This window comes from Elephantulus edwardii, unplaced genomic scaffold, assembly GCF_000299155.1.
Source record: "Elephantulus edwardii isolate Elephantulus edwardi_28Jun2011 unplaced genomic scaffold, EleEdw1.0 scaffold00303, whole genome shotgun sequence".
NCBI lineage: Eukaryota > Metazoa > Chordata > Mammalia > Macroscelidea > Macroscelididae > Elephantulus > Elephantulus edwardii.
In genome coordinates this window covers 326,560-340,658 of record NW_006400053.1, presented here as the reverse complement: position 1 = coordinate 340,658, position 14,099 = coordinate 326,560, and the positions used below count along the sequence as shown (strand labels likewise).

The following is a 14,099-nucleotide window of genomic DNA, read 5'->3' as shown; positions in this document are numbered from 1 at the left end:
GTTTAGAGGTAGAGCCCAGATTGAAAGTCAGTTTAAAATGTAAGGAAAATTAATAACAAACATTGTTTAATAATTGAACCATGGAATGTCTGTAACTTGAATGTTGGAAAACTAGAAATTGTTAAAAATGAAATGGAACACATGGAGGGGAGGGTCAGCATAGGAGAGGAAGACCCTCAACCAGGTGGACTGATATGGTAACTGTGGCAATGGGCTCTTGTGTGTCAGGAAGTGTGAGTATGGAACAGGATAAAACAGGGTTTAGATCTTCTGTTCATAGGGTTGCTATGAGTCTTGCTCAACTTGATGGCACCTAACAACAACAACAAGCTTATCTGCATATGGAATCATTGGAGGGGTACTGAAAAAATTTGTTGAACTGGTATGGTGTATGACTTGGATTTTGAAATTTAAAAATACCCAAGTGAATGTAATTGAGCAGATCAGTTTGGGAGCTACTGCCCTTTTAATGAGCATCTGGATAATTTTCTATTATGCAAAAATTTAAATAACCCTACAATAAACAACTCACCACAACTGTAACTTCACATTAACAGCAAGTGTATATCTAAGGGAAATGCCCCATCGGTCTGCTGAGAGAAGGGTCCTGGGGAGTGATAACCTAGGAGAGATGACCAGCCTTGGCCACAGTGATGGACCAATCTGCAGTCTCCTGGTAATGTGGGGATGTGTCCTCACAGGTTTGCCAACACAGTGTGTCCTTACATATTTAGAAATTTTATAATATAAGAGGTAAAAAAATAGCATTTCTATATGATTTCAATCTGCATTTCTTTTATAAAGGATATTAAAAATTTTTATAACATAGTTAATTGCTGTGTGTTTCCTTTTCCATTTGATCCTTCAACATCAAACCTATGAAACTGTCCTTGCCAAAGGCTTTTTGTTTGTTATTTGTAGGTTTTTGGGTTTTTTCTCTTTTAAATGAAAGATCTTGATCCTTGTCTCCGAGAGGAGTTAGAGCTACTCTGTCCAACTTGGTATTAATCTTTGCTCATGGTTTTAGGTTATGTAGAAAGTTGTGGGGCTTTTGTTTCGGTTTTTAATATATTAAATTTTTAATTTTTCTTTTTCTCTAATTCTTGAGGTTTTTAAAAAATATTTAAAATATTTAAAAATATTCCATTTTTATAAAAATTTTCTTTTCTGGCTACTGTTTTTGAGGGAAACTAGAATTTCCCCCTTACTCCAGGGTTGTAAGGAAACTCCACATGCATTCTCTCACAGGTTTATTGTTTATACTTTTATCTCAGAAGCATGTATTTAACCTAATATAAAGTAGCACAGTCCCAATTTTATTTCCTTTCCAGATGGTTACCTGTTGTATCATTCTATTAAATAAATGTTGTTGTTGTTAGGTGCCACTGAATTAACTACAACTCATAATAATCCTGTGAACAACAAATTAGAAGCTTTCCCTATCATGCGCCATCCTCACAATCTTCTGCTGTGCTCAATTTCTTTGTTGCTGTCACTGTGTCTTTTTGAGGGTACTCCTCTCTTCTACTGACACTCTACTTTTCCAAGCATTATGTCTCTTTGCAATGACTGCCTCCTTCTATCAACATGCTTAAAATATTGTGATACCACGTTTATCAAACAAAAAAAATCTATATATGCTTACAATTACATTTGTACTATTTATTCTGTTCCATATTTATATCTATGCCTGCACCAAGACCTCATTGTTTTAATTATTTAGGTTCTATGGTTACCCATGGTGGACAGTGTTTGGGGTACTCCTAAACTAAGACAGGTTTGGAAGCAGGAGTAGCATCTACTTCCTAAACCACATGCCTCTGGAAACTCTATGAACACAAAGAAACCACTACAGGTATAGAACAGGGTTCAGGTCTTTTGTTCATAGGTCACTATGAGTTGTGCTCAATCTGATGGCACTTAACAACAACAACGACATATTTCAAAGCCATAACAAAAGCTAGGATACCACATTGCTCTATTCCAGCATTTTCTTGGCTTCCCCCCCTCACCAGTGATCACTTTAGAACCAGTCTATGTAAAGACAAAACAATACCCTACTGGCATTTAGCTATTAAATTTATAAAATAACTCAGAAACAATACTGTTTTTGTTGTTGCTGTTATGTGCCGTCGAGTTGCTTGTAACTCATAGTGACCCTATGTACAACAGCCCTAAACCCTACTCTATCCCTTGCTAATCTTACTGTCTCCAACACACCTATCCCCATTACCCCAGTGACTGAATCAATCCATCTTATCCAGGGTCTTCCTCTCCTATGCTGTCCCTCCCTCCACCCTTCCAACTATGACGTCCCTCTCCAAGGACTGATCCTGCCTTGCAATATGTCCAAAGTATGTCAGATGGAGCGTTAGAATCCTTGCCTCCAAGCAGCAGCCTGGCTTCACTCCCTCCAGGATGGACTTGTTTGTTCTAGCAGTCCATGGTATATTCAATACTCTTCTCCAGGACCAAAGCTCAAAGGTATCAACACTCCTTCTATCATCTCTAGTCACTGTATAGCTCTCTGATGCATAGCAAAGAATTGCAAAGACCATGGCCTATATGAGGTGCACCTTAGTCTCCAGAATAACATTTTGCTCCTCAATACCTTGGAGAGGTCTCTGACAGCAGACTTTCCCAATGCAATTTGTCTTTTAATTTCCTGGCTGCTGGTACCAAGAGTGTTGATTGTAGAGCCAAGCAAACTGAAGCTGCCAACAATCTCAATCTCTTCATCATCCATCACAATGCTGTCAATCGGCCCAGTGGTGAGAATCTTTGTTTTCTTGATATTGAGCTTCAATCCATATTGAAAGCTGTAGTCCTTGACCTTCTGCAGCAAGCGCTTCAGGACCTCCTCAGTTTCAAAAAGCAGAGTAGTGTCGTGTCATCTGTATAACGCAGATTGTTCATGAGTCTACCTCCCATCCTGATGCCCTACTTCTCCCCATAGAGCCCAGCCTCTCAGATAATCTGTTCCACATATAGATTGAAAAGATATGGAGATAGGACATATCCTTGATGCATACCCTTCCTAATTTTAAACCATGCATTGTTTCCTTGCCTGGTTCTAATGACCACCTCCTGGTCCAAGTATAAGTTTTGTGCAAGCACAATCAAGTATTCTAGGAGCTGGAGACAGAAAATCAAAAGGGCCAAACTTGCTCAGCATTTCTTAAGCTGAAGGAACTGAAGAACAAATTTAAGCCTTGAGTTGCAATATGTAAGGATGCTTTGGGCAGAATATTAAATGTCCAGGAAGCCTTAAAAGAAGATGGAAAAAGTATACAGAATCATTGTACCAAAAGGAATTGGTGGACACAGAAGAATTTATTAAACAGCGTATGAGCAAGAGCCTGTGGTGATAAAGGAGGAAGTTCAAGCTGTTCTGAAAAAATTAGCAAAAATCAAGGTCCCAGGAATTGATGACATACCGAATGACATATTTCAACAAACAGACGCTGCCCTGGATATGCTCAACAAGTTATGTCAAGAAATCTGGAGGACAACCACCTGGCCTACTGACTGGAAGAGATCTGTATTTGTTCCCATTCCAAAGAAAGGTGACCTGATAGAGTGTGGAAATTACTGAACAATATCACTGATATCACTTGCAAGCAAGATTCTGCTGAAGATTATCCAAAAACAACTGGAACAGTACATCAACAGAAAACTGCCTGATAGCTAATGTTAGATGGATCGGGCTGAAAGTAGAGAGCACCAGAGGGGTGTCTATCTGTGTTTCATTGACTATGCAAAGGCATGAGTGTGTGGATCACAAACTATGACTGACTCTGAGAAGAAACAACAATTACTTCTTCCTAGTAACAATGTGGTATTTTTCTGTTTATTATAATTGTCTTCTGATCTTCTAAAATTATTTTATAGTTTTTCTTAACATTTTCAAAACAGTTATTCTTAACATTTCTTTTTGTTTTCATTGTAGTCTTTTCTTCTATAATATCTTCTAGGAAGTTATTTGCATATTATAGAGTCATAACAATTCTTAACAATAAAAAAAATTTCAGATTCTAATCACGCAACAGAACAATACACTCTGAGCTAGGATACATAAATCAATCAAGTCACATGGCTTGGGGTCATACTCCTTGAGTGGCCAGGCTAGCTACTGTCTATGTAAGCTTCTTAACTTATAAATTAAAAGAGCCCTGATCTGAGGAGTTCTGCCGGCAAAGTACAGGAGAAGTTGTGCTGCTAACCCACAGGCAGTGGCTCCCTGGCTATGACTCCACCACGGACTCTACAGGTGAGCAGCCTCCTCCCATGCGGTTTACAGCCCCCTAAAAACCCAGTGGAGGGTCAGCTATGAGTTGGTTCCAGCTTGATGGCAATGGAAGTTTTAAGTTTGATCTAATAATCATGGAAGTCTGACTTCAGGCCTTTGTGGGCATTTGAAGACAATGGTTTCAGCTTGGCCAAGCTGGTTGAGCTGCTGCCAAGTCAGTTCTGACTGTGGTGACTAAACATGTGTCAGGCAGCATGTGCTTCATGGGCTTTCAAGCTCTAGGCTTTAGGACGCCATGAGCCTTTTCTTCTGAGAAGCTTCTGGGTAAATTCAGTCCACCAGGTTGAGCATATGAGCAATATACAGTTATAGAAACCAGCTCAAATTCATAAACAGATCAGCACTTCCTTGTCAACAAGTACCTTTTATTTCTACTCAGGCAAGTTTTTACTGGTATTTTACAAGCCAGTAACAAATTTCCTCTTTGATGTGGTAAAGATGTGTCCCTTTAAGACTAATAAGACACACATCCACATACAGCTGTCCCATCTAAAGGCATGGAGGCTGTGGCAGGCTCAGGCTTGTGTTGCTCTGATCTCCTTTCAGAAATCACTGGCTTCCAGATCCAGCGTGTCACCAGCAGACAGGCTCCACCTTAGTTTGCCTAGGGTTCATTTCAGCTCCTGACCAAGCTCAATACTTTCTTTAGGGCATCCCCTGGACAGTAACAGGATCTGGACACTTCCGTCCACCAAGGACTCCTTTCCAGGCCAGTCCTTGCTCTGGACCTCCTCAAGCTGATCAGTTTCCTGGGTTGAGGGACGCCTCCCTTCCTTCCCTCCTTCTTCCCCAGATGTAGCTCCTCAGTAAATGTGGTGATCTTAACATCATCTCTGCTCTGCCCGCTCAATGGGTAGCACAGGTATATATGAAATTGGGGGGACACAGGAAAGAATAAAGTAAGTCACATAACAGAGGACCAGACAACTCTACAATCAGGGACCTCAAATCACACAAATGTCACCTCAGAGTTTGTAGCTGTTGCTGTTCCATCTTTTCACCTGTGGCTCACAGTGAATCTATGTACAATAGTTCTGAACCCTGCCCTATCCTGAGCAACCTCATCATCTCTGAACCACCTAATCCCATTACCCCAGTCACTGAGTCATATGCTGTCTCCCCACCCTTCTGTGCATGATGTCCTTCTCGAAGGTCTGATCCCTTCTGGTAACATTCTCAAAGAACGTGAGCGGCAGTTTCAAAATCCTTGCTTCCAAGGAGCAGTTTGGCTGGCTTTATCGTCTTTAGGACAGACCCATTTATTCTCTTGGTAGTCTATGGTATATTCAAGACTCTTCTCCAGCACCACAACTCAAAGGCATCAATTCTTTTTTTTTATTTTTTGTTATCCTTAGTCATTACCCAGAATGACATTGCTCTTCAGCACTCTGGAAAGGCCCCTGACAGCAGATTTTCCCAATGCAATTCATCTTTTAATTTCCTGACTGCTGGTGCCAAGAGAGTTTACTGTGGAACCAAGCAAGCTGTAATAGTTAACAATCTCAATTTCTTCTCTATCATGATGCTGCCAATTGGCCAACTGGTGAGTTTAGCTTCATCAAATGTCTGTGGCTATAAACAAGCATTCACGGCATGCTGGGAAATTGTATTTCTGACCTGGTAAAATTTAATTCTCATGTCCATTCTAGGTGGCTTGCTGGTAATAGCATTTGCATTTTATAGCAGCATAAACTAATGCTCAGAGATATAAGACTCTCTAAATAAGTGATAGAAGCTAGATTCAAATGATGTTGTTGTTATATATCATCAAATCAGGGCTGACACTCAGCTGACCCTCCAGCGAGTTTTCGGGGAGGCTGCATGAGAGGCCACTGCTAACGCTTCTCCTGCATAGCAGCTGGTGAATTAGAACTATGTGCCTTCGAGATTGCATCGCAGCACTGCTCTGGCTAAGCAGCATCCTGGCGTGCAGTCACCCTGCTCTCTCCATCACTCAGTGGACAGCACTCAGGCTGAGAAACCAGGCTGCATAAACTGGACACTGAGCAGCACCTTCAACACCATCACCTTGTGGTCTGGCTAAACAATGAGGCCTGCTCAAGTCACCCAACTTGTTTGAGGAGCTGCTGGGAATGGAAGCGGAACTTTTCCTGGCCTTCAATTCTTCCCTTTGTAGTTTAAGTGCCGGCACAAAAGTGAGTTCAATTATATTGAACTGTATTACTCTCAAATTCTCTCCTAACCCATTTATTTTTTACAAAATTATTAAGGTCATGCATTTTTGCTTTCATCGCGGTTACAGTGTAACCAGTTGCCATGACTCTGCTTCTGGGCCAAGCTGACTCCTGCTGACCCTTGTGTCTCAGGGTAGAGCTAAGCTTCTAAGATTTTCCATGATGGGTTTTCAGAATGAGATTATCAGGTATCTTTCATAAGGTGCATCAAGGCTGCTTTTTAGGCATGGCTTATGTAACTGTGTAATGGTTTTCTTGTTGTGTACCATAGAATCAGAAACCACTCATAGCTGACCCTCTGGTGGGTTTTATGAGGCAGTTAATCACACGGGAGGAGGTTGTACATCCTCCTGCAGAGCCGCTGGTGGCCTCAAACCACATACCTTCCAGATTGCAGCACACAGCAAACCTTGATGATAATATCAAAGAAGATGGTGGGGAGAAATAGGAATGATCAAAGACTTTTCTTCAGTCAAGAGTGAAGTTCTAGAAATTCTTAATATCTCTTTTAGAAAAACAAAGTTAAAGCAATCATTCATAATAATCCTACAACAAGAACAAAACACGAAGAGCAAGGCAGCCACGCTGTTCCAATTTCTGAGCCTAATCAAGCTTACAACTCTACCCTTATATTTTGTAAAGCTGCCAATTCAATCTTACAGCATAAAAATGGTAGTCAATTAACAAGCTATGTCTGTGCACTCTATCTATGACAAGATGTAAGAACATCTTAGAAGACTCTTTTTAACACTACTTTACCACACTTAATGGGAAACAAGAGTCGGAGCACTAACCTCTGAAATTCCCCACCACTATGACTGTGAAAGGTGTTCAGAAAGTTGATGGAAGCAAGTGATGATTCAGCAGCAGTGTGAGGAGGAAAGAAAGCTGCCAATCAGCTGTAAGCAAAATGCTTCCAAGCCATCTCTCAAGAGCGAGAAGTGACCTCCAATGCTCTTGTTTTTAAGACAAAGACTGACTAAATTTCCAAAGTGCACACATACAAAGCACCTCAAAGCTTATCCCAGATCTGATCCAGAATCATGCTAAATGAAAAATGGAGGCAGAGGCAGATCAAAGGGAAAGTTAATCTTTACTCCGCTAATAAAATACGATGATTAAAGCAGCAGAAGCATATTTCTTACGCCAGTGCCTGAGCCTCTATTATACAAAGCACAGGAAGAATTAAGTTAGGGGGACTGAACAGTCCCTTCTCCAGTAACGTATCATGTGACTTCTTTTTGGTGGATCCAGCATGAGGCAGTATCACGTGGTATCCAACCGAACTCACAGCAACCCTCTGCACAAAAAGGGAACAGCCAGCCCTTCCTGATGGCCCTATCCTGTGCCATCCTGACTATATCTGACATGTTTAGGCCACTGTTCTAGTCACTGTAATGATCCATCTTATGAAGGGTCTTCCTCTCTCTTGCTTGCTGTCTACCTTTCTCTCTATACTCCTAACAAATGTCAACTCTCGACAAATGAGCCTGACTCATGGCAATCCTAAACCTAACAGAACAACCCTGCCCGACTCTGTTGGTGGGAGGTCAGACCCCTGTGGTTACCCTGGAAGTGAACTGGCTGGGAATAAACCAGGGTCTTCTGTTTGGAAAGTGAGAATTCCACACTGAATTGTCAGTCTCCTGTGCCATGTGGTATCAAAGTGGCTACTGATGTTGTCAAGCTTGACTTTACACTTTTCAGCTATTTCAGGAGTTAAGCTGTAAAATTACTAATTAAACAATGCAAATAGAATTGGAGTAGAAGCATATTCTCTCACTGGGGAAAGGCTAGACTGGCACTTAGAAACTTCATTAAACTTTTAGCCTTTTCAAGGTAAAATGACTCTTTGAGAAGAAATGAAAAGTTCCCACTGATTAATTTAAAACAGATTTCTTTCAATTACCAGATCTAAACTTCTGAAAAAGAAAGCTTTGATTTTAATATCAGTAATCTTTTTTTCTAGGGAGCTCTGGTGGCCTAGTGGTAAGAAACTGTACTGTAATATCAAAGGCATGTGGTTCATATCCATTAGCTGCTCCGTGGGAGAAGGTTGGAGAATCTCCTCCCATGAGATTTACTGTCTGTAAAAATCCACTTAATGGTCAGATGTGGGTCGGTTCCAACTCACCAGTATACAACATCATCTTTTTCTAGAAATTTCAAATTTTAATCATTATAAAATCCTATACAAATTTTTTAGGAAAACTTGTCTCTTTTTTAATCTCAAGGAAATGGCAGTTGTATTTGTATAAACACAACTAGCTCAAGCAATATATTGATAAACATGTATTTCTGAAAGATTGGGGAGAGGTGGGAAATGTTCACCTAGAAGGCACAGCATAACCCACATGAGTCACTGGGCATGTTTTGTTGTTGTTATTGTTGTCGCTATTGTGAGCAGCAGAAATGTAAAACCATCTTTGGCGTTTATGACTACAGACCTTTTCTGGTGGCTGAATGGTAGGGAATTATGCTGCCAAGCCAAATGCAGGTGGTTCAAAGCCACCAGGTGCCCTGCCAGAAAATGAGGAGCAGGCTCTTCCTGTGAGATTTGCTACTGTGTGCTGTCGAGGAGGAACCAACCCACAGCTGACCCTCCAGTGGGTTCTCAGAGACACTAAATCACAAGGGAGGAAACTGTCCATCCTTCTCCCATGGAGCAGCTGGTGGATTCAAAGTATGTGCCTTTGGGATTGCAGCGCAGCTTCTTACCACTAGGCCACCAGCACTATGTGAGATTTATAGGTTCTAAAAACCCACTGAGGGGTCACACGAGTCGGTTCTGACTTGACAGCACATAACAAGAACAACTCCAATATATAATCGAGATGATTTCTTAAAAAAGAAATTACCTTATTTACCCATCTTCCAAATGTATTTAGACTTGGAATACTGTCCTTCCTCTGGAATTTTCTTGCTGTTTCCCTTTGTCAGTAAACTAAATTACTTCTCCTCCTACACGCACAAAAGCATTAATTTATAAAACATATAGCCATATGTCACATCTCATGTAATTCTATTTTATATTTCACAGCCACCAGACTTATCTAACATGAACAAATAGATATTATTTACTGAAGTCAGAATGAGAATTATCTAATGTCACTTACACAGCCATAAATTGATTTTTGATTAATGTTTAAGCAAAAAGCAAACAAGTCCATCTGCTCAGAAAACAAACAAACAAAAGGAGGAAGTGGCTATCAGAAGTGTCTGCAGGAGCAGGAGCACTGGCCCACTGCTGGTATGAAGTGCTCTGGAACACAGTCTGTAGACATGCTGCGATCCCAAAGGCAGAACCTCTCTGGTGGTTCCAACTCACCAGCTGCTCCATGAAAGAAAGGTGGGCAATCTTCTTCTGTGTGATTTACAGCCTCTCAAAACCCGTTTGAGGGCAGCTATGAGTTGGTTCCAACTCAATGAGAATATGTTCGGTTGAGTATGAAAATGTACTGCTGTAAGGGCATCATTCTAGAAACAGATTTCATTCTTTTCCTGTTATATTAACATAATATTACTTTTTATAATTATTTAAGAAAAATCCCACTAGGAAGAAAGCCTTAAAGATGAATCAGCTGTTTCTTCTGTGTCATTCAGTGAGATCAAACTTTGAAGTTACCACTTTGAAGGGGTAAATTTTTCTTCTTTAAAAGTCTGTTCTTTAAGGTCAAGTTAAGAATGAGCAAAAGCTTGGTGTCATGGAGTGAATGGAGGGGACTGCCCATCCTTCTGTCATAGAGCAGCTAGTGGATTTGAACTGCGTTGCCCTTCAGATTTCAGCACACACCACTACACCACCAGCACTTCCTTCAAATGTATGTGTTGGAATTATAAACTCTTCTTACATTTTATCTGCAGATGTAACAATCAGGTGAGGTCATGCCAGCATAAGGTGGATCCAAAACCGCGTCACTTCTGACATACGCAAAGAGGAGGTAAGAACAGAAGATGCCGTGTGAGGATGGTTATAAGCTAAGGATCATTTGGAGCTACCAGAAAGGGAGAATCTAGCAAACCTAGTCCTGGCATTGAACTTTCAGCCTCCAAAATGGTGAGAAGTAGACTGCCAGCCCTTTCTCCCGAGGCTCTTCTGGGCATATCTGAAGCTCTAACCTTTTGGTTAACAGCCACCCATTTGTGGTATTGGTGTAGCAGCTACCCTAGCCAACTAAGACACTACACAGCAACCTCCACCTTACACTAAGTGAGCAGCTGAGGCCACCAGAGTTCCCATATTCACTATATAGGAAACTACCTGTTCAATGCAGCTCAGAACTGGCAAGATTCTAAACCAAAGAGAGAGTAATAAAAACAGGAAAAAGGCACTCTTCTCTCTCCATAATCTCCAGGGTTTCATTCTGTATGTAGGACACAGACCTCCCACGCCAGTGGTCTGCAGGTCAAGTCTATTCATGGGACTATACCTGACCATCCACAGTGGTGGTAAGAAAACAAGCTGTGAAATCAGGTGGGCCTTCTACTGACACCAATAAATGGGCAAGAAATTTTCAATTTTCAAGAAAAATATGAGACACAAAAAGGAATAAACTGAGCAAAAAGATTTTGAACAAAAATAAATAACCATCTGGGGTATCAAAATACAGCACAGCAAAGTAAAGTATGAAACGATGATAAGAGAATTTTCAGCAGCCAAAATGATACAAGGACATTAAGTTTCTCAGTATTTTCTGCAAAGGTTTCACTCCCAGCCTACGAGGGACACTATCAAAGTGAACAAGACATTTTTATGACTCTATTTCCACCCGAAAAATCTTAGGTATATAGTCAAATGCCAGCACAAATCATACTGCACAGCTATAAAAATGACTCTGTAACAGTGTTTCAATCGAAGAGTTTATTTAACATTTGTTCTTTTAAATGTTACACACATACACATACTGGCCTGAGAACAAGGATCTTTATCCTTCTTTGCCAAAAGATTGTTTTCTCAGGCCTGTTTTGCCTTTGACTGGTAATTCTGGTTTTGTCTTCAGAAAAACAACTGTGTGGCTGACCTTCATGGGAGAGAGAGAGAACCTCCAATAAAGGTTGTTAACACACTAGTCTCAACAACCTTTTCTATTTATAATTCTGCATTCCATTATTCTTCAGGCAAAATAAGTGCCTTCCATTTACAACATCAGGTAAACACAGCCTTCTACTATCTTATTTTTAAAGACTTAGTTTTGCAAACACTCCTTCTAACTTGCAAATTTAATCACAGCCATACAATGGACCTGCTGCCAGAACCATCCTTGACCTCTATGGTTTGGCCTTTAGAAAAACTTTAAATAAATATATTTTCCTTTCAAAATGAAAAATAACAATAACATAAAAATACTAGGTATAGTATATATTTTCTAAGTTTAGAGAGTACAAATAATGGTTGCTATTGTCACCCTTGTGAGGATTGGGGGTGGGGGGTTGGATACTTGAGGGCACAGAGTTATGTGGGCACTGTAAGGAGTTCAAGAAATGAGGAAAGCTCCAGTGGGGACCTGGAAGGTGGGGCATGAAACAACAGGGATTCATTTAGAAAACACAACGTATGGGAACACTACCATGAAATACAATGTAAATGTTGTTGTTGTATCAAACCATTTCATCCAGTATCTTCCTTTCCTGCACTATCCCTCCACCCTTCAAAATATGATGCTCTTCTCCAAGGATCTCCTGGCCACGGGCCCAAAGTGTGTGAAATGGAGCTTCAAAATCCTAGCCTCCAAGGAGAAATTTGGTTTCACCCTCTCCAAACCAGATCTGTTTGTTTTATAGCAGTCCACAGTATGTTCAAGACTCTTTTCCAGCACTACAACTCAAAGTCATCAATTCTTCTGTCAAACTCAGTCACTGTCCAACTATCTGATGCATAGTAAGTAATTGTGAAGACTGCCTAGATCAGGTGCACCTTAGTTTCTAGACTGATATCATTGCTTTTCAGTACTCTGGAGAGGTCCCTGACAGCAGATTTTCCCAGTGCAATTTGTCTTTTGAGTTCCTGAGTGCTGGTGCCAAGAGTGTGGACTATGGGGCTGAGTAAGCTATAAATGTTTAGAACTTCAATCTCTTCTCCATCTAGCATGGTGCTGCCAACTGGCCCAGCAGTGGTGAGACTCTCTGTCTTTTTTATTTATTTTTAATTTCCATTCATTCATTCATTATTGTACTTTTCTCCCTTCCCACTCATCCCCCCAGTTTGGACTTCTCTTTGAAAACTGAACAACACTCTCTCTCTCTCTCCTGGGCTTGCCAGGGAAGCATGCCACCTGCTTCTGTTTGTCTAGAGACAGAGACTAAAAGGTTTGTTCTGGAATTTTCCAAATAAGCCGTTTTAAATATTGTAACATGGAACTTTTTAGTTATTCCTGCCTACAGAAGTAAACAAAACATAGCAAACAAAACATAGCAAGATCAAATACAAAGACTATTTCTCCTAATGTAAGAAGAAGATGCCAAGGAACCACTTCTCCAGAAGACAAAAAAGTTAATAGCTCTCCCTCCTGAGCAGTCAGCAGTGCAGTAATGAATATGCTGGAAAGTGGGAGGAGAACTCCCCTTTCACAGAGCCTGTCAAGGAGCAGATGAACTTAATTCTACATGGAGGAGACAGGAGAGGGCACCCCTTCAGGTGCCAAGACAGAGAAGGAGCCTACAGCTCTCCTCAGTGGCAGACAATGGGAGGGATGAGGAGGAAAGACAGTGCCCATCATGAAGAAAAATCTTGTTTGATAAACACACTTTTAAAATACTTCCACAATTTTTTCATTACTTGTTCAGCATATGAACGAACAGATATGGAGAAAGGAAAGAACCTTGATGCACCCTTTCCTGACTTTACATCATGCACAGTTTCCTTGTAGAGGTTTCCTATGAACTCAATGTGTTCTCGGGTTCCCATTCTTCTCAGTGCTATCCATAGTTTGCTATAATCCATACAGTTCAATTCTTTTCTAGAGTCAGTAAAACACAAGTAAACATCTTTCTGGTATTTACTGCTTTTAGTCAGATCCATCCAACATCACCAATGATATCTCATGCCATGGCCTCTTCAGAATCCAGCTTGAATTTCTGGCAGTTCCGTGTCGATGTATACTGTTAAACAATCTTAATCTTTAGCAAGCTCTTACTTGCATGTGACATTAATTATAATGTTAAAAAATTCCACATTCTGTTGGATCGCCTTCTTTTGGCATGGAAACAAGTATGGATCTCTTCTAGTCAACTGGGTAAGTAGCCGTCTTTCATTTCACCTGATGGTATGCATAGGAATCAGATCGATTACATCTGTGGAAAACACCTCTGGAGAAGCTCAATATCAGCTGTGAAAACAAGGCCAGAAGCTGATTGTGGAACAGACCACCAACTACTCATATGCAATTTCAAGCTGAAACTGAGGAAAATTAAACCGAATCCACAGGAGCCAAAATATGACTTTGATTTCATCCCACCTGAATTTCAGAATCAACTCAGGAACAGGTTTGAGGCCTTGAACACTAATGAGTGAAGACCAGATGAGTTGTGGGAGGATGTCAAATGTATCATCCAGGAAGAGTGCAAACAGTCATTACAAAGACAGAGGAGGGGAAAAA

General features: G+C 40.7%; 1 protein-coding gene across 1 annotated transcript in view; it reads right to left on the bottom strand.

Annotated features, from left to right (window-relative positions):
- Window positions 1-14,099, bottom strand: part of IGF1R (insulin-like growth factor 1 receptor) — a 431,767-nt gene that overhangs the window by 134,391 nt on the left and 283,277 nt on the right. The window lies entirely within an intron of this gene.